General features: G+C 45.0%; 2 long non-coding RNA genes across 2 annotated transcripts in view; both read right to left on the bottom strand.

The window, feature by feature from the left end:
* Positions 1 to 21,417, bottom strand: part of LOC115459008 — a 57,251-nt gene extending 35,834 nt beyond the window's left edge. Inside the window, exon 1 of the long non-coding RNA XR_003940188.1 lies at positions 21,319 to 21,417. This is a non-coding gene — a long non-coding RNA (uncharacterized LOC115459008). The remainder of the gene's footprint in view (positions 1 to 21,318) is intronic.
* LOC115459009 lies at positions 1,578 to 14,383 on the bottom strand. Its single transcript, XR_003940189.1, has 4 exons — positions 14,301 to 14,383; positions 2,659 to 2,683; positions 1,728 to 1,760; positions 1,578 to 1,626 (listed from the first exon to the last, which is right to left on the bottom strand). It is a non-coding gene; the product is annotated as an uncharacterized LOC115459009 (long non-coding RNA).
* Positions 21,418 to 21,769: the final 352 nt, after the last annotated feature.

The raw sequence follows: 21,769 nt of genomic DNA, 5'->3' as shown, positions 1-21,769 counted from the left end.
AGGCTGGGGCTTCACCGTGAATGATTTTGTGGACTAATGTGCATACTTTAAAAGTAATGCGTTCCTTAAGTGGGAGCCTGTGTAGCTTCTCTCGTAAGGGTTTTGCACTTTCGTATTTTGGTTTTCCGAAGATGAGTCTGGCTGCTGTGTTCTGGGCTGTTTGAAGTTTCCTCAGTATTTGCTCTTTACAGCCTGCGTATAGTGAGTTGCAGTAATCCAGATGGCTGAGCACGAGGGATTGCACTAGGCTGCGAAAGACGGATCTAGGGAATTTTGCTATTCTCACCATTAAGTCATCGATGAAGTGCTCTTTAAGCAAAATGTAATATTAGACAAAGGGAACCTGAGTAAACACATAACACCTGGGTCCTTTTACTAAGCTGTGGTAAAAAGTGGCCTTAGCGAACTCTTACTGTAGCCGTAAAAATGGCTTTTTTTCTATTTTTTGCACACGACCCAGTTTGTATGCCATAAGGGCTCCTGCTTCATCCATGCGCCAACCAGTTAGCATGTAGTACCACGGGAATGTCCATTTTTGCCCTGACTCCCCCCCCCCCCCCCCAAAAAAAAAGACATTTTTTTTTAGCTTGCACAGATTTCAGAGTTACCGCAAAACGCTTAAGCGTGTCACACAGTCCTCCAGGTTTTGCCGCATTAGGGCACACTTTAGTGTCTAAAACAACATAGTCAAAGGACCTCACAGTTTTTAAATTATTACTTAATTTATTAAGGAGGCATTTTACAAAGCCATGCTATCGTTTTTAGCTCGTGGTAAAAATCAGCTGGTGGTAAACGCTAAGATGCCCACAGGAATATAATGAGCGTCTCAGCATTTACCACCAGCGAGCTAAAACCACTAGCACCCCCTTAAGAAACGAAGTTACTCAACATCTACCCATGTGAAAACTTAACTGCTCTCTCACAAAGGCGCAGCAAGCCTACCACGGGTTTGCCGTGTGCCAAATCGACTCTATCGCCGCGCTCCCTTGGGAGCCCAGTGGTAGTTCCCGCCCCACCTCATGCAATTTCCTAGGTGACGGAATTTTAAAACATTTTGTGTGGTGCTAATCGGGCAGCGCAGGAGCCCTTACCATCTCTTAAACAGGAGGTGGTAAGGGCTCTCCCAGGAAATGGCAGCACTGCAAATGTTTAACTTACCGCACTGCCATTTCCTTCTGAAGAAAAAAGCCTTTTACCGGGCGGCAATAAAAGGGGGCCTGATGACACTGCAGGACCCCTGTTACCACTGCAAACTAAGAGGCTCTTAGTTACTCAATCAACCAATTGAACAAATTTAATTGAGTTTAACTTCAGTTGATCAAATACAGCCAGGCTTGATTGAGACTATGCCACAGTCAAAGGAAATTGCAGACGTTGTTGAAATACATCAGTCTGGGACTCCACTGAACTCCCAACAGTGCAGCAACAATTAATTTGGGAAATCGCAAAAACATCCCCTGTAGAGGCAGATTGAGTTTTGTTTTCAGCACTGAAACTGGCCTGAAATCCATATGCATGGGATCATCTATTCTGATTGCAAACTGTTAATATAAATAAAATTATGAAGCAGATTTTACCATCACTTAGCACATCGGTGGTAGGGGGCACATTATCCAGGAAGCTACCCTAGAGGGGAAAACAGAGGAAATACTTCTGAGACAGTAACACAGTTAAAGATCTGGCAATAGATATAAGAAGTAAGTTCTGGAACAAAAGTTTGGACTTACAATAATCAAACAAAGTAATTCCTTAATGTTCTCCTAAAGGAAGGAATGAGAGCAATGGTATTAGAGAAGAGCTTCTCATGGGAAGGTCACAGATTAGTCAAGTCATTTTATCGAGACCACAGCACTGGGGTTTGGTTTTACCTTCTAACCTCTCCGTTTTCAGCCTCCAGACATGATGGGCTTCCTTTCATAAAAGGTCACCCTATGTGAGCCTCTTTTCTTAGGGTGACTTGTAAACTAGACTCCAAGATCTAGCTCCAATAGCTGTTTGTTCTTTGTAGTGAAGCTCTTTGCACTTGCCTTTTTTTAAGATACGTATACATTCACGGATATATTGCAACGCCACCTCCCTGCGCCCAAACGATGCCCCTGGGACACCTATGCCCAGATCACAACATAGATCTGGAGTAGGTGCTGATGCCTCCTTTTAGGCAAGCCAATGCTGGTTAACGTTGGTATTCTGTTATGGAATTGGGGTGCCCATATGCCATTACAGAATGGCTGTTTAAATGGAGGCGTCTTCTTATAGAAATTCCTCCTTTAGAATCTATACACAAGTCGGCATTTTGTATTCTAACCCTTCCCTCCAGAAGTCCATTCTGCAATATCTTCACTTGGAAATTTACTACCCAAGATTCAATGCGGGATTAAAGGCCTATGTTTTTCAGTGACATTTTAACTTGATCAGTTAAATGTGGCAAGTGGGAGGCTGATTCAAGGGTCAGTCTGCATTCATTTTCTTTTGCTTTTTTCTCTATAGCCACTGCCTATTTTTATTATTGTAAACTGCTCTGTTGTAACCATAAAGGGTTGTATATTAAAAGATGTCATACACAAACACACACATTAATTTTATATATTGAAAATAATAATAATAATATGCTTGTTTTAAACTGGATGATAGTTTATGAAGCCTCTAAATTAGTCTTACCATAAGAGCCTCTAAGAATCTTTTCCTGAATTAAAAAAAAAAGGAAAGAAAAAATTAAATCTCCTGCAAGCCCAGTGGCTTAGGGCCAGTGTTGTGCAAAGTGCAAACCTATGTGACATTTTAATAGGCAACAGAAAACACTTTTGATTGGGAGAGAGCAAACTAATCAATCTACTACTACTACTTAACATTTCTAGAGCGCTACTAGGGTTACGCAGCGCTTTACAATTTAACAATCACCCAAGTTCTAGAGATAGGTTACAGCAAACACATTCCATAGGTCTTAAGCTTAAGCCCACCCACCCCAAGACTGACACTTCCTATATAGCTTTCCCAAATATACTACGTATCATAAATTAACCCCACCCTAATTACAACCCCATCATAGTACACCTGTTCATACCCATTTCAACAAATCAAGATGACTTTTATTCTCTGTAATAATTGTGGTGCTTTAGTTTCAAGGCCAATCATCTGGAGACTTAAAGTTTGTCCTATCTGTCTTCAGCTCGCTAGTTTAAAACAGGAGCTCAGCAAAGTAAAGCAAGAATTGTATGCACTTAAAGCAACTTCTAGGACTGCACAAAATCATACTGCACAGAATCATACCAAATTCTCACCACTGCCTCAAAGAATAATACCACCTAAGACTACATGGTTCACAGTAGGCTCAGACAGGCTTCGTTATGTGACACAGAAGCATTCGCCCTCACAAGTTTTCTTTTGCTCCACTACAGCACTGTGATGTTCCTGAACATAAAACTGAGGCGGAAGAAAAAGAAAAAGCAAGGAAGGTGGAACAAAAAGATATGACGGTACCCAAAGAGAAAAGACATCCCCAAATCACTAAAACCGAAACACATACTAGGAAATGTAGATGGAAAGCGATGACCACAAATGCTCGCAGTCTAAGCAATAAAATTCATGACCTTCAAGCCCTGATGTTGGAGACTGAATTGGACATAGTTGCAATCACAGAGACATGGCTCAATGGTTCCCATGAATGGGATGTAAACATACCAGGATATAATCTTTTTAGGAAGGATAGAGAGGGGCGTAAAGGTGGAGGAGTAGCTCTGTATGTGAGAAATGATATCACAGCGACTGAAATGACAGGAACTGGGGAAAGGAAGAAGCAATATGGATCACCTTAAAAAGAGAGGAATAGAGGTAGACGGGAAGAGTATGATATAGAATGAAGGGAGTCTGTGAGATGGGAAAAGGAGGATGGCATTTAAAACCGTGATATGTTCCTCCTGTCCTGTGGGCGTTAACTTGTTGATGAATCACAACATTGACATACGATGGAGGAGACATGGAAAGTAGTGAAACACAGGAACTACATGTACTGACTACAGAATGTTGACAGCATTCCATATGTATTTTCATTATGAATCTTGCTGAACAATGCTACGGTTACTGTTTGATACAGTCCAAAGGTTCCTGTAAAGCTTTCTTGACAATAATTCTGTACAGATTTTCTCTTCAACAATGGATACAGTCAATAAACATATTACAAAAAAGAAAAGGGAGGGGGATGGGGTAGGGAAAGGGAGGGGGGAATAAAAAATGTTGATGATAGAAGTTCAGATGTATTAGTACAGGTTTGAAATGTTAACTACTGGAGTTTTAAGGATTGGCATAATATTGTATCATTTATGCATTCATCAATAAAAACACTATTACATAAAAAGAGAGGATAGAACCTCTGTCCACGTGGGTGTTGTCTACAGACCCCCGACACAATTGGAGGAACTAGATAAAGATCTGATTGCAGATATTCAAAAATTAGGAAAGAAAAAAGAGGTTCTGTTGATGGGAGATTTCAATCTGCCGGATGTAGATTGGAAGGTTCCGTCTGCCAAATCGGAAAGAAGCAGAGAGATCGTGGATGCTTTTCAAAGTGCTTTGCTCAGACAAATGGTGACGGAACCCACGAGGGAGGGAGCGACGCTAGATCTGGTACTCTCAAATGGGGATAGTGTGTCAAATGTCCGAGTGGGTGCCCACCTGGGCAGCAGTGGCCATCAAACGGTTTGGTTTGATATGACGGCTGAAGAGGAGGGTGGCCACTCAAAACTGAAAGTCCTGGATTTCAAGCGTGCTGACTTTAGTAAAATGGGGGAATACCTGAGGAAGGAGCTGATGGGCTGGGAGGACGTACGAGAAGTGGAAGGGCAGTGGTCCAGGCTGAAAGAAACTATAAATAGGGCCACAAACCTCTATGTAAGGAGAGTAAATAAAAGCAAGAGAAAAAGGAAACCGATATGGTTCTCCAAACAAGTGGCTGAGAAAATAAAGGCTAAAGAGTTGGCGTTCCAGAAATACAGAAAAACTCAAAAAGAGGAACACGGAGAGGAATACCGGATGAAACTGAAGGAAGCCAAGAGAGAGATTCGTCTGGCGAAAGCGCAAACGGAAGAACAAATGGCTAGAAAAGTAAGGAGGGGTGACAAAGGGATCAATTGCAAAAGCATAAAGTACCGGGCTTAAAGGACATCCCTGCCGCACCCCTGCTGTCACCCCGAACCTATTCCCTTTCCAACCGTTCACCAGGGGAAAACACCGTGCCCTCGTGTACAATAAACGTAATTGAGCCACCCAATCCCTAGGAAACCCATAGTGCTCTAAAACCTGCCAAAGAAACGCCCACTGTACCCTGTCAAAAGCCTTACCCTGATCTAATGCCACCATTAGTCTTCCTTCTCCCCGACTATGTTCCACACCTTCCCTTACCCAAGCCGCTGCCTCCAGAACCCCCTCCCCTTAATCCCACAGGCCTGTGAACTTGCCAACACCCCCCACCACCACCTCCTTCATCCTATTCAGAAGCATATGCGCGAATATCTTCCGATCACCATTGAGCAGGGCAATCGGACGCCAGTTGGCCAAGGACTCTGGATCTTTTCCCTTACTCAGAAGAATCAACGCCGCCTCGGTCAGGGATTGGGGTAAAACCCCCTGCTGACGTGCAGCAGGATTGGGGCCAGAAGGTGCTTAAATGCCTGATAGTACTCTGTTGTGAGTCCATCTGGCCCTGGTGCTGTCTTCCTCCTTAAGGCCCCAATGGCCTCTTCTGCCTACCCCAGCGACCAGGGGCGCAACAGGGCCTGAAGAGACGGCCCCCTCCCCTTCCCACCCCCGGTGTCCCCGCAATATAGTGACCCATCACTTCCTTATCCACTTGCTTATCTGAAAAAAATTGTGCAAAGTGCTCTTCCACTACCTTTAGAATCCCCTCCTTCGACACCTGAACTACCCCTCCCATGTCCCTTAAACCCCCCACAATCCTATGCTCCCTCCGCTCCTTGCAACACATAAACGGGTCTGGGCTGACCAATTTCCCAAAGTCCCGTTCATAGACCAAGGAGGCATATCGATCATACTGGACCTTTTCAAGTTGCTCCTGCAAATCCAGAATATCCTCCTTTCTCCCTCCATTGGAGAGTAACATAGTAACATAGTAATATAGTAGATGACGGCAGAAAAAGACCTACATGGTCCATCCAGTCTGCCCATGACAAACTCATATGTGTATACCTTACCTTGAATTTGTACCTGTCCTTTTCAGGGCACAGACCGTATAAGTCTGCCCAGCAGTATTTCCCGCCTCCCAACCACCAGTCCTGCCTCCCATCACCGGCTCTGGTACAGACCGTATAAGTCCGCCCTCCCCTATCCTCGCCTCCCAACCACCACCCCCTCTTCCCCCCAACTGCTCCGCCACCCAATTTCAGCTAAGCTTCTGAGGATCCATTCCTTCTGCACAGGATTCCTCTATGCATATCCCACGCATGTTTGAACTCCGTTACCGTTTTCATCTCCACCACCTCCCGCGGGAGGGCATTCCAAGCGTCCACCACCCTCTCCGTGAAAAAATACTTCCTGACATCTTTCCTGAGTCTGCCCCCCTTCAATCTCATTTCATGTCCTCTCGTTCTACCGCCTTCCCATCTCCGGAAAAGATTCGTTTGCGGATTAATACCTTTCAAATATTTGAACGTCTGTATCATATCACCCCTGTTCCTCCTTTCCTCCAGGGTGTACATGTTCAGGTCAGCAAGCCTCTCTTCATACGTCTTGGAACGTAAATCCCATACCATCCTCGTAGCTTTTCTTTGCACCGCTTCCATTTTTTTAACATCCTTCGCAAGATACGGCCTCCAAAACTGAACACAATACTCCAGGTGGGGCCTCACCAACGTCTTATACAGGGGCATTAAAACCTCCTTTCTTCTGCTGGTCACTCCTCTCTCTATACAGCCTAGCAATCTTCTAGCTACTGCCACCGCCTTGTCGCACTGTTCGTCGCCTTCAGGTCCTCAGATACTATCACCCCAAGATCCCTCTCCCCGTCCGTGCCTATCAGACTCTCCCCGCCTAACACATACGTCTCCCTTGGATTTCTACTCCCTAAGTGCATCACTTTGCATTTCTTCGCATTGAATTTTAATTGCCAAACGTTAGACCATTCTTCTAGCTTCTTCAGATCTTTTTTCATGTTTTCCACACCCTCCGGGGTGTCCACTCTGTTGGAAATCTTGGTGTCATCCGCAAAAAGGCAAACTTTACCTTGTAACCCTTCGGCAATGTCACTCACAAATATATTGAACAGAATCGGCCCCAGCACCGATCCCTGAGGCACTCCACTACTCACCTTTCCCTCCTCCGAGCTAACTCCATTCACCACCACCACCCTCTGGCGTCTGTCCGTCAACCAGTTCCTAATCCAGTTCACCACTTCGGGTCCTATTTTCAGGCCATCTAGTTTATTTAAGAGCCTCCTGTGGGGAACCGTGTCGAAAGCCTTGCTGAAATCTAAGTAGATGACGTCCATAGCACGTCCTTGATTTAATTCTCCCGTCACCCAGTCAAAGAATTCAATGAGATTCGTTTGGCAAGATTTCCCTTTGGTGAAACCATGTTGTCTCGGATCTTGCAACTTATTGGCTTCCAGGAAATTCACTATCCTTTCCCCAAGTGTCAGCTAACTGCTGTTTTATCAAGGGAATTCTGTAGCTGGGTGGGACCAGGACCAAAGATTTTCCAATTGAATTAACCTTTAAAATTGTCTAAGAATCTAACTTTTTAATCTAAATATTCCCAATAATTACAGCTGTGTAAAATGTTACTTTTGAGTCTCAAACGAATTCAATGCTGTTTTAACAGCCTCTCCTCTCTCTTCCTATCAATCAGAGCTTGGCAGGACAAGATAGAAAGAAAGAAAAGGTTTCACAGGGCTAATTAATTAATTAATTAAGCAATAAGCATTAAATTTAAGAGAAGAATCAGGTATCTCACCTCTAGCCTGAAAGTTGAGAAGTTTGGACTTTATTTTAAAGTCAGAATTTACTTTAGTGTGCAGGGGTCCAATAACCTGGAAAAATTTCAAACACAATTGGTATGTCTCCCCCTTCAAGGCCAATCTATCTCCTGTTGTGCAGTGAAGTAGTAGAGTTGATAGTCCCTTCGTTTCTTAATGGCAGTCCCCAGCCGAGTTCTCTCCCTTCCTTCTCTCCGAGCTTGACGGGTGAAAAAAAACCTCGTCCGCCTCTTCACTAACTCCCACCACTCTCCAATGGAGGGAAAAATACCCTGGATCGAAAGCTGGTCACCCAAAAAGGCCCGATATTCCTCCTTGACCTTCTCATCGGTAACCCATTTAAGGTTAAGCCGCCATAACCCCCTCCCTGGCCTATGTCCCGCCCAACCCCCCACCTCCACCAACACCAGTTTATGGTCCGAGAAGTCCACGTCCACCAACCTGGGCCCCCGAACGCATGCCCCTTCCCGGACCAAAAATCTGTCTATCCTGCTCCTACACTGTCTCCGTGCAAATGTGAAACCCTCCACCTCTGGTGAAATTTCAAGGTGCACATCTACCAACCCTGCCCCTTTCATTATCCCAGCTAGCCGTATCCCACCATACCTCACCTGCGCTGCCCTTCCTCCACTATCCTGTTTCCTCAAAATGGTGTTATAATCCCCCCCCAAACCACCTGACGTGCCGTGTATAAATAAGGTTTAATTTTACCAAATAACCGTGAATGTTCCCTCTTACTTTGTGGCCCATAAACATTAATAATCCGGGAAGCCACCCCGTGCCACAAAACATCCACCACCAAACACCTCCCTACTCCTAATTCCATCACCCTTTGAATCTGTACCTTATGTGTTTTAAATAATATCCCTACCCCCCCATACCTGTCCCCTGCCAAGCCCCAAACCGAAGGCCCCCATCTCCAGGCCCTCCTCGCACACCTGATCGCCTCCATAGTTTGCAAGCGTGTTTCCTGGATTAGGAAACAGTCTGCCTGGATCGTGGAGAGGCCCTCAAAGGCCAAACATTGCGCCCTCTGGGAGGCCACACTCGCCACATTCAGAGTGGCAAATAATAATATAATACCTGCCATTATGCTTCCTTCACATCACCCCTACCTAGAGCCCAGACCCCTTCTTCAACCACTTCTTCCTCCGCCCAATCCTTAACCCCGGCTTCAAAACCTCCCTCCTTCCCCACCCCCTCCCCCCTCCCTTCTTCCTTCCCTTCTTCTTCTTAGACTCATCCAACCCCCCCTCCTCTTCAGACAAAGACAAACCCCCCCGCCCTCCTTCCTCTATTTGCCCCCCCTCTGATCCCCTCCCACCCCCTGAACCTTCCCCCTCTCACTCCCGTGATCCTTCCCCTGTAGAGCTCGAATTCTATCCAATCGCCTCATAAGATTCTCCCCCTCTCCTGCCCCCCTCTTCCCCCCTCCCCGTCCAACCCGCCCCCACCCTCCACACTAATCTCCATCCTCCTAACCTTCCCCCCTTCTTCTTACGCTTACCCCCCTCTCCCTCCACCCCCTCTAATTTCCTCTTTCCTTCCTCCCCTCCCCCCACAACCCCACCGACCCCTTCCCCTTCTTCTTCCACCACCTCCTCTTCCTCTGCCAAAACCTGAAACCGGTTTCCTGTCTCCCTCTCTTGCCGAGCCCCCTCTCCTGACCCCCCTGAAATCCCTCTACCCTTCCCCTTCACCCCCCTCTGCTTCTTGGGGACCTGGGCCCACTCATCTACCCCTTCCAGCCCTTGCCCCTGTTTCCCCACCTGTGCTGCTGCCTCTGGAACCCCCACCTCCACGACCTCCCTCTGTGCCCCCCTTGCCCCCTGATCCTGAACCCCCCCTCCCCCACCCCCTCCTCCTGCACCTCCTCTTCCCTTCCCCCCTCTTCCCTCCCCCCATTATGCGACGCCCTAGGGCAGTCCCGGAAGGCATGCCCCAGACCACCACAAAGATTGCACCTGATCGAAGAACACTCTTCGGTGGGATGATCTTTCGATCCGCACTTAGCACATTGCTGTACTGGGCAGGACATGCTAAAATGGCGGAAAGACCCACACCGAAAACATTGTCTTGGCTGTCCCTTGTAAAAACACAGGATTCTGTCCCTTCCAATAAAAAACGCTGAAGGAATGTGTTGTACTACCTGCCCTACCTGGTGAAGTTTAACCAAAGCCCCCCACCCCCCTGCCCAGACTCTACTTGGATCCGGGAGCTTGGTCAATGGAGTCCTCAACTCGGCATACCTGTGCAGCCAAAAGGCCAAGTCTGCCCCTGAGATGGACTCGTTACGGACTAGCAGAGTCACCTGCACCAGATCTGGCCGACTGATGGGAACTACCCTATAACATTTCCAATCCCCCCTTCCTCTTACCCCCTCATACTTTTCCCAGAAGACCTCCATGCCTCTCTGGGTCAGAAAACTGACATCGTATTCTGGGAGGTTAACTGGATGAATACAGGCATAGAGGTCTTCTGGGACAAACCCTAACCCCAAAACTAGTTTCAACACTGTATCACGTGAAGGCATTCCCCCCTCCCCCACCCACTTGATTTGGACCACATTCCTTCTCTTGGGCGGTTGCCCATAACCCCTACCTCCCCCGAACCCAGCATCTGTGTCATTACTAAAGGAAAACGGCCCCTTCCCTCTTCCTCCTTCCCTATTAACCACATCTGCAAAGGAGGGCTGACCCTGCCTCCACTGACTTTCCCTCCTCCCTGAGCTTATCCCTTCCTTGCCTGAAGATCCCTTCCCCCCCCCCCCGCCCCCGCCCCCACTGATCCTGCCCACCCCCTTTACCTTCCCTTACCATCTCCCCATCAACCCCCTCCCCCCTTCCACAAACTGGAACAGCAACCCCTTCACCAACCTTTTCACCAACAGAACAGTTCCCCAAACCCTCTGCCCCTTCCCCCTTACCCTCCTCCCTCACATCACAAATCAACATATCCTGAACATCATCCCCTCCCCCTCCCCCTCCCCCCTGCCCACAGTCAGTGCCCAGAGAACTGAGCCCCCTGGAATCTATAACCAGTTCTGAACAGTCCTTAACTTTCCCAATGCTTCCCTGGGAGTGAGCTCCCTCTGCCTGGGCTGCCGATCCCCCAGCAATATCTTCTGTCAGAGAGACTGCTGATACACTCGGAGGAGAGCTCTGTTCTCCCTGCACCAGCAGGTCCCGCGTGAGGCTGCTTACAGTTTTTACAGAGCCAGAGTTTATCTCATCTTCCCTTCTGTGCCGGGGATTCCCTGAGCCTTGCTGTACTGCTGAATCCACCACTTGTGGCTGAAAACCTGGTGCCTCAATCAGGGAGCTAACTAAGCTCACCTGTGTCTGCAGCCCTAAGACCTGCTGTTCATTAGTCTCCACACTCCCAATGCCAGCTTGCTTTCCAGTGTTCACCTTCCCTGTTAAACTGTTGCCTGCATCAGTGTTGGGTAGTGCAGGCACTTTTTGTGAAATAACACAAAACCCCAAGTCACCGTCCTCAGTTTCAAAGACAGCAGAATGTGTAGGCTGACTGAGTTCCAACTCCATTGTGTTTTCAGCCATAGTCTCTGCAGCACCAACTGAGGTCTCTTCAACTCCTTCCCTCTCTTCCCTGGCAGCTGCCTCTAAGGTAAAAGGTTTGCAGGGTTCTGAGTTGATGACCTAACATATGTCATAGTCCAACCTATAATGTGATACCATAATGTATTCTTCTCTACAATGTATGTACGCACCTTAATGCAATACCATTTGTAATTCTGTTAACCGGAAATGGCAATTGCCACTACGGTAAATGTAAGCCACATTGAGCCTGCAAATTGGTGGGAAAATGTGGGATACAAATGCTACAAATAAATAAATAAAAATGGCAAATCTTCTGTATTATTTAATCCCAGTTCTCCGCTATTTTTTCATCAGTGTCATTCACTTGTATCTTGGGCAAGTCACTTAAGGGGGGAGGGGAGTTATCAAGCCGTGTTAGGCCTTTAGGTTGCGTTATTTGCTCCTTAATGTGACTTGAAGGGCCTTACAGCAGCCTGACATGTCTTACCACACCAATATTTAGGTTGCCACGGGTAACTTATATATACATTGTGCCCACCCATATTACCTCTGGGCCCACCCAAAATGTCAGGTCTGGCTATGCCACTGCCTCTCCACCCACCCTATACTGTCCTTGATTTCCTTTTTGCCTCTCTAATGGCTGCAGATAATTGGTTCTTTCATTTTAAAGAAATCTCTCTCCAGCGTTGTTGGATGACTTCTGTGGATTGGAGATTGTTAGTGCTGTTGTAGACCCTTCTTCTCCTGGAAGCATCAACTAATTCAGGGGCATAGCTACACTGAGGGGGCCCAACAAAATGCCCAGGGCCGCCTGAAACTAGAGCTCCCTTCCCCTTCTCACCCTCCCCCTGAGCCCGGGTCCAACGTCTCCCCGATACATCCGCCTGCCTGCCTCTATCCCCCACTTCAAGCCCAGGTCCAGCGTCTCCTCAGTGTACCTGCCTACCTCCATTCCTCCCTTCCCAGTCCTCCAAACGCTGGTGGGTCACAGCAGAGGCACAGCTGAAGGCTTAAGCTAATAGTGTGCATATAATTTGCATGTTGCAGTTCTCTACAGTGCTGGAGTTCTGTGTATCTACCCCTTAATCCTTCCCCTGATGGCAGGGGCGTAGCCAGACACCCAATTTTGGGTGGGCCTGGGCCCAAGATAGGTGGGCAGAACTCTACCCTGTCCCACAAGTGATTTGGTCTCTCAAACATCCCCCCTTCCCTGCATACCTTTTAAATAGCAAATTTTCACCGGCAGCGAACAACAACTAATACGCACTGCTCATGTTGGCTCCACAGCCTTCTCTCTGATGCAACTTCCTGTTTCTATAAAGGCAGGAATACATCAAAGGGGAGGCTGTGGGGCTGGTCGCTGCAGGCCAAGATCTTCTATTTACAAGGTATTCAGGAGGGACAGTTGTTGGGAGTTTTTGGCTGGTGGGGCTTGGGGATCCCTGCCAGCCCACATCATAGGTATGCTGCTACTGGGTTGGCCTGAGCTCAAATTAGGTGGGCCTGGGCCCACCCGGGCCCACCCTTGGCTACGCCACTGCCTGATGACTGTGGATGGAAAATGGGAGCTGCAACCTCTGTCAGTAGTCGTAAGAACATAAGCGTTGCCATACTCGGTCTGACTGAAACTAATAGAGCCCGGTATCCTGTTTCCAACAGTGGCCAATCCAGGTCGCAAGTACAGGATTCCAAAAGAGTAGAACAGATTTATGCTGCTTATCCCAGGTATAAGCAGTGGATTTTCCTCTCTTGTTGGGGAGGGGGGATGATCAGACGGATGTTCTAATGTGCGTCCCGGCCAATATTCAGCTGGGATCCACATAAGTGTCTTACGTGGGCTCTTCTGCCTAAATATCAACTAGGACCCACATATACCCTCCCAGATATCCCCAGATATCGTCTTATCTTCCGCCTGGACCGATATACTCATATCACCCCTCTCCTCAAGTCACTTCACTGGCTTCCGATCAGGTACCGCATACAGTTCAAGCTTCTCCTACTAACCTACAAATGCACTCGATCTGCAGCCCCTCCCTACCTCTCTACCCTCATCTCCCCTTACGTTCCTACCCGTAACCTCCGCTCTCAAGACAAATCCCTCCTTTCAGTACCCTTCTCCACCACTGCTAACTCCAGGCTCCACTCTTTCTGCCTCGCCTCACCCCATGCTTGGAATAAACTCCCTGAGCCCATACGCCAAGCCCCCTCCCTACCCATCTTCAAATCCTTACTCAAAGCCCACCTCTTCAATGTCGCCTTCGGCACCTAACCACTATACCTCTATTCAAGAAATCTAGACTGCCCCAACTTGACATTTCGTCCTTTAGATTGTAAGCTCCTTTGAGCCGGGACTGTCCTTCTTTGTTAAACTGTACAGCGCTGTGTAACCCTAGTAGCGCTCTAGAAATGTTAAGTAGTAGTAGTAGATATCCCCAGATGTTCGGTGACTGGACATGCCCTGCCATTGGATATCTGGGTCTAATTTAGCTGCTGAATATCAGGAGGAACAAAACTATTTTTACAGCTTCTGCACTTCAACAAAGCCAATTTCTGAAGCAGTGATTTAGAATCATCTTCTCTGCCTTTGGGGCAGGTGTTCCCTGAGCAGCCCTGATTTCCCCCCTCTGAGGTTAGGAACAGCTTGGATACATCCCAGGTCTCTGGATTAGGAGCTGCCATGGAATTTGAACCTGGGCTTTCTGTTTCCCAGCCTACTGCTCTGACCATTAGGTTCCTCCTCTGCCCCCCTTTTCGCTTACATGCTTTGAATCAGCGACTGGAGCATCCTGAAGATTCTCAGCTCTGTTCCCTCCATGGACAGGATCTGCTTTGGTAGCTAGATGAGAAAGAGGTAAAACAAACGGTTAATAAATGGATCAATATTTAAAAAAACATTTATATGCTGCCTGTCTACTTTCTAAGAGGCTTACGGAAAATAAATAAATGATTTGGGCACACAAACCAAACTTATTCAGAAAGTATACTGAAAGCCATTTCAAAAGACATAGGGGTCAATATTCAGCATGACGAGGTCTCCTACCCAGTAAAAAAAATCATGCAGACTGGGTCCGGCGCTGACATTCAGTGGCACTGGAATATCAGCAGAGACTATGTGGCACTCTCCGGTAGAGACGGAGCCAGGAGTTGTCTGAGGAGCACTGATACTCAATGCTGTTGACGGGATAACTCTGTGGGAAGTTGGGCTTTTCCCTTGATAAAATCATTTTTCTACTGAAATGCTGGCATCGGGATCAGCTGACTGAGGTCAGATAAGTGCAGGATTTACATTGGAAAGACTATTTGTATTACACTTCCTTTTTGTTGACTTTTTTCATGAATAAATGATTTGAAGGGGTAAATTATGAAATGACGCTTTTGACACTTTTGTTATCGTAAGGGTTTTTAACAGAGGCTGACTGATTTTTGTTGGATTATTTGTAGTAAATAATTAGCAGATTTTATACACACAGCTTCAGCTTTAGAAATGTTAATTTCTTTTCTTCATCTCTCTCACATACACCCCAGAATAATTCACTGCTGAGTCACTTTAAAGTTGAAGTAACAAAACATCTGTTTACTCACAGTTTGTAGTTAGATTATATTCAGACAGGCATATATATACATAATACTATACATTTGGATTATCAGCTCTTTCCATGTGCTTAGATGGTAATGGATGCTCACACCATAGATCCTCAGGTTAGGAGATATCATTGAGCTCCATGTGCTGTGCCTAACCCCCACAGGAAGTTGCATAGCTGTGACCTCTCTAGGTAATTCACATCAGAGGTCACAGAGTAATCACAGAGAAAAACATTGCTGACAGACAATGCATGTTAAATACAATACATTATTCCAACAAACCCCTTCTCATGCATAACTGTCATGCAATTATTAATTCATACAAAGTCCAAGCTTTATTCGCAGATTCTCAAAACGTTCTCTGGGTAACGGTTTGGTCATGATGTCAGCTGTCATCTCACTGGTGTGACAATAGTCTAGACTGATGACCCCTTCTTTCGCCAGCTCTCGCACGTTGTGATATTTCGTTGCGATGTGCTTGGTGCGTGACTGAACCTTGTCATTCTGTGACAGTCTGATGCAGCTCTGATTATCTTCCATTATCTGGATTGGTCTTTTTTCAGCTATTCCAAAATCCAGCAAAAGTTTTTCAATCCACATCAGTTCTCTGCATGCTTCTGATACAGCCACATATTCAGCTTCTGTAGAAGACAGACTCACAATACTTTGTTTATGACTGGCCCAAGAAATTTGTACATTTCCATACATAAACACATATCCACTTGTGGATTTATAATCAGAATGATCCCCTGCCCAATCTGAATCACAGTAACATATTAGTTTTGGATTACTATTGGCTGAAATCTTTAATTTACAATCAATGGTACCTTTTAAATACCTTACCATCCTTTTAACTGCAGTCCAATCTGATTTGGTAGGTGAGCTGACTCTTCTGCTCAAAATTCCTACTGCATTTGCTATATCAGCCCTGTATGTGGTAGTTAGATATAAAAGCTTACCTATGGCTGATCTATATTGGATGTTATCTGGTAAAGGTTCTCTTACTGTTTCATCCTTCAGAAAATCAGTGATCATGGGAGTGCTTACAACTTGGGCATCTTGCATACCTAAACTTTCAATAAGCTCATTTATTTTCTGCTTCTGGCTTAGAAGATAAGAACCATCATTTTGTTTCTCAATTTCTATACCAAGATAGTATGACACATTACCAAGTTCTTTTATCTCAACATTCAGGTTTAAATATTTTACAATATCCTTGTACTCTTGCTCACTTTCGCTTGCAATGAGCAGATCATCAACAAAAGCTAAAATGTATGCATATTGTCCATTTCTGCACCTAGTGTACAAGCATTTATCTGCTTCACCTTGCTTAAATCCTAAATTTGTCAATATTTCATGCAATTTGTCATTCCAACATTTTGCACTTTGCTTTAGTCCATAAAGACCTTTGTTTAATTTACACACTAGCTGTCTTTGTTTTGTATTTATGAAACCTGTTGGCTGTTCCATGTACAAGTCTTCAGTTATATCTCCATGAAGAAATGCTGTTTTCACATCAATGTGGTTGACTTGCATGCCTTTTGAGACTGCAATGCTCAGAAGTGTTCTAATTGTCGTGTGTTTCACTACAGGTGCAAACACTTCATCAAAATCTTCTCCATATTTTTGAAGATATCCCTTTGCGACTAATCTGGCTTTATACCTTTCCACTTTTCCTTGTGCATTCCTTTTTAACTTGAATACCCATTTGCATCCTATAGCTTTCTTGCCAGGAGGTAATTTTGTAAGAATCCAAGTTTTATTTTTATCCAATGCATCAATTTCTTCTTGTGCAGCTTTACGCCATTCAGCAGCTTCTTCTGCTGGCATTTTCTCAATCTCATCCCATGTTAAGGGCTCTTGAGCTTCTGCTGACTTTGTTAGGTAAGACAGTCTTGGGGGTGGAACACCTTTGTTTTCCCTGGATGAGCGTCTGACAACAGGTTGGTCTGACCTTTCCGCATCCTCTAAATCTGAGAGTCCTTCTCCAATTGATTCCCCTTCTCCAACTGTACTGTCTTCTTCAATGATCCTTTCTGTGTCTGCTTCCTCTGCCTGTTCCTCATTAGATACAGATGAGTTGCTTTCAGACATCTGCCTTGGTATGGCATTTATATACACTGGCATGTCTATTATGGTTCTAGTTTCATATTCTGGATGATAAGGCTCATCTGGGATAATCCAGCCTTTATCAACCCTTTTGTTTTCATCAAAATATGTAACATGTCTTATGCCAACAATGCCAGTTTTCAGATTCAAAATTCTATATCCTTTGTGTCCTGGAGCATAGCCAACTAAAATGCCCCTTTCTGTTGTGGAATCCAGCTTATGCCTTCTTTGCTTTGGTACATGAGCATATGCTGTGCTTCCAAATGTTCTTATGTGTGACAGGTTTGGCTTCCTACCATGCCATGTCTCATGTGGTGTGCGCTCAGCGCCTTTAGTTGGCATTCTGTTTTGTAGGTACACTGCTGTGAGAATGGCTTCCCCCCATAGTCTTTTAGGGAGATTGCTATCTGACAGCATACACCTGGTCATTTCCACAAGTGACCTAAATTTTCTCTCTGCAACACAATTTTGCTCTGGTGTATAAGCTACTGTTGTGATATGCTGAATGCCTTCTTGTTCTAGAAATGTGCGCATGCTTTGTGAAGTGAACTCACCACCATTGTCGGTCTGAAGAACCTTTGGTTTTCTTTCAAATTTATTGCTCACCATGGCTACGTATTTCTTCAGCATGTCTGTGACTTGACTTTTTTCTTTCAGCAAATAGGCCACACAGTATCTAGAGAAATCATCCAAGAATATTAACACAAATCTGTTATTTCCCAATGATGGGATATTAAACGGTCCACATAAGTCACTGTGTATTAAGTCCAGTACTTTATTACTCCTATTTCCTGTGTATGCAGGAAATGAGGGTCTCACACCTTTTTGAGTAACACAGTCTATGCATTTCTCCATTTTACCAGTATCTGCACTTATCTGAATGCCTGTGGCAAGTTGCTTACTGTAAAGATCCTGGATCACCTTAAAATCACGATGTCCCAGGCGGCGATGCCAGATTTCCAGACTACATTTACCATCATTCTTCCTTACTTGCGCCATATGTGAGGCTTCACCTGAAATGCTCAGTTTATAAACATCATTATGCATAAAAGCTTCAGCATACACTTCATCATTTTTAGAGATTGTGCACTTACTGTTTTCAAAATGAATCACAAATCCCTTCTTATCTAATGTAGATACACTAAGCATATTGCAAACTGCTTGGGGAATATACAAGACATCACTTACAGGAATTTCTTTAACTTCATTAGACACTTTGCATTTTAAGAATCCAATGCCTTTTGCTTGGATCTTAGCAGTCCCTGCGTTTGCAGTTTTAAGAATACCTTCTTCTGGACACATTTCCTGAAAGAAATCCTTACAATTGGTTAAATGGCATGTGCTCCCCGAATCCAAAATCCAAGTACTTTCATTTGAATTATTATTTACCATAGTCAAAGATTTTTCTACCATTAGAAAGCCCTTATGTTTATCATTGTCTTTCATACATTTTCTGCTTGGAAAATTCTTTTGTTCCATTGGCTTAGGTGAGCTAGAGGGGGTGTTTTGTGTTTCCTTACACCATTTAGATACATGTCCCTCCTTTCCACATGAATAGCAAATCAGCTTGCCCTTGGGTGGAGTTTTCCCATAGCTCCGCCTTCCTCTGTTCTTTGCCAAGAAATTTGTTTCATTTCTCTCTGACTTTCTTTGAGAACACATCTCCTCAGAATCATTAATTATGCATTCCTGCCTCAGTTTTGATGCTGCCTGTTCAAAAGATTGCCCTTCAATGGCTTCATTTACAGACCTAAAAACATCAAACTTCTTTGATAGTGAGGTAAAAAGAAATGCTCTTTTCAATGCATCACACATGGGAATTCCAGAAAGTTCTAGCTTTTGAAATGAAGACATAAGATGCATAATGTGATCATTACATTTACTTTTATCCCTTAATTTGGTTTCATTCAACTCTGCCAACCAAATTGGTTGCTGTTTTGCATATGTAGTTGCATACATAGTTCTCAGTTTATATAAGATGTCCTTTGGTGTATCTTTTCCCTCCACTAATATGGCTTGTTTCTCTGAGAGAGCTTCCAAAAACATGCACTTCACATAATAGTTTGCATTGTCCCATTCAGCCATATTTTCAGCTGTTCTGTTTTGGTCTAAGCATATATTTAATTTCTTTGCTTGAAGGAGACATCTGAATCTTAGTTCCCACTGCTGATAATTAAATTCAGTTAATTTAGGCACCTTGAGAGAGTAGAAAAATGGTGAATTTCCTCCCTCAGCCATTTCTTAGCCTTGCCTTCTGTTTGGTGTGTGGGGGGGAGAGAGAGACAGACTGAATCTTTCTTTTAAAACTTAAGAGAAAAATTTGGCTTTTTCACTGCCTGGTAATATTTCTCCCTTTTTCAATTCCTGGGCTGGGCCCATAACCCTTTTGTTGGATTATTTGTAGTAAATAATTAGCAGATTTTATACACACAGCTTCAGCTTTAGAAATGTTAATTTCTTTTCTTCATCTCTCTCACATACACCCCAGAATAATTCACTGCTGAGTCACTTTAAAGTTGAAGTAACAAAACATCTGTTTACTCACAGTTTGTAGTTAGATTATATTCAGACAGGCTTATATATACATAATACTATACATTTGGATTATCAGCTCTTTCCATGTGCTTAGATGGTAATGGATGCTCACACCATAGATCCTCAGGTTAGGAGATATCATTGAGCTCCATGTGCTGTGCCTAACCCCCACAGGAAGTTGCATAGCTGTGACCTCTCTAGGTAATTCACATCAGAGGTCACAGAGTAATCACAGAGAAAAACATTGCTGACAGACAATGCATGTTAAATACAATACATTATTCCAACAATTTTCAGTTTTGGTTTTGGCACTGAAATCGGCCCGAAATCCAAGTTGAAGTTTAGGTCGAAAATGCAAGTGGGTTGCCACCGCCACTGCCCCCCTCCACCCTGCAGAGACCAGGTCCCAACGCCCTGTTCCCCCAGAGGAGAGTAGTACCTGTACAGCCAACCACCCAAAGGCCCTCCCCGGGCCTACCTTTAACTGTCCTGGTGACAGTCTCAGGCAGGAACTCTTGGCAGCCATTTTTATGGAGGCACCAACAGGGGCAGCAGTGACTGTCGTAGCTCTTGCCCTGAAGAGACCACTAGACCACCAGGGCAGGGCCTTCAAGTGGCAGGGGAGGGGGCAGCTCAGCAGCATTCACTTTCTTCCAGTGTGTGAGGGCTGGGATGGGCGGGTGGCCTGCCTGGCCTGTTGGAACCCAGTCTCTACAGGTAGCGGAGGTGCCATTTTCACCAATCAGCAAAATTTGGCTGCTGATTTGGTCTGGGTCAAAACTGAGAATCCAGGTTTCGGTTGGCCTCTAGTTTTGAAATGAGACTCCGACATTCAGTTCAGTTGCTTTAAATTTTATGATAATATTTGTTGTTTGTACATGAAAAGTTGCTATTAAGGTTAATTATAAGTTACCCTTCTCCACCACCGCCAACTCCAGGCTCCGCCCATTCTGCCTTGCCTCACCCTATGCGTGAAATAAACTTCCTGAGCCCCTACGCCAAGCCCCCTCCCTACCCATCTCAAAGCCCATCTCTTCAATGTTGCTTTCGGCACTTAACCTTTTTTACCTTTCAGGAAATCTCGACTGCCCCAATTTGACTGACTGCATATTTTGTCCTTTAGATTGTAAGCTCTTTGAGCAGGGACTGTCCTTCTATGTTAAATTGTACAGCGCTGCGTAACCCTAGTAGTGCTTTAGAAATGTCAAGTAGTAATAGTAGTAGTATTATACAGTTAACCTCTTCGGGCCTGATCTTATAACAGGGGCCTATGGGAAAAGCCTAGTTTAACATAAAGACCTACATTCATTTATGTAATAGGTTTCCAGAATCAGCTTCAGTACCATGTAATACATTTTTACATGTGTTGGTGTAATTTGTGGATGTAATTTAGATATATAAAGATTATCTCCCTCTGTGCTGGCTTTATTACACAGAATAAACTGCAAGGCTGAGGAAATTCTGGCTTGATCTGCAGAGGAGCGAAGGAGCTGTGAATGTTCAGACTTTAGTAAATATGGAGATTTCTGTAATAGTTTAAAGGTTACTTACCATGATAGCAGCAGCTCAGAGCCACCACCAGGAAGACAACTGCGATCTTCATGGCTACAGTGCTCAAAGGAAGGTAGGTAGGGAACTCTGTACTCAATCACATATATACTGTGAATATCCCTCCGTCTCTGGCCAGGATCTCAGCTGACAGCTCACCTTGTACCCTCATCTGTGAGATCTTGGACAGTCCAAGTACCAAACCTTGTGCATATTCCAGTATCCTATAACCGATTCTGCCTTTCCGTGAGAACAGGACACAGTGACATCATGACTGATGCTATTAAGTGAAGGAAGGATGTGTTGAAGCCAGATGTATAAATGAGATAGAGGAGCAGAACTGGAAGAGATGCCAAGAGTGAGATTTATTAGCATAGTACATTGCTGTAAGTAGTCCCCTACAGTCATACATGTATGTGCTGAGAAAACTGCCACTTCCGTGCATAATGTCGTG

The sequence above is a fragment of the Microcaecilia unicolor genome, unplaced genomic scaffold (assembly GCF_901765095.1).
Source record: "Microcaecilia unicolor unplaced genomic scaffold, aMicUni1.1, whole genome shotgun sequence".
NCBI lineage: Eukaryota > Metazoa > Chordata > Amphibia > Gymnophiona > Siphonopidae > Microcaecilia > Microcaecilia unicolor.
Note: the sequence above shows the minus strand (reverse complement) of the source record. Positions and strands in the feature narration are given on the sequence as shown.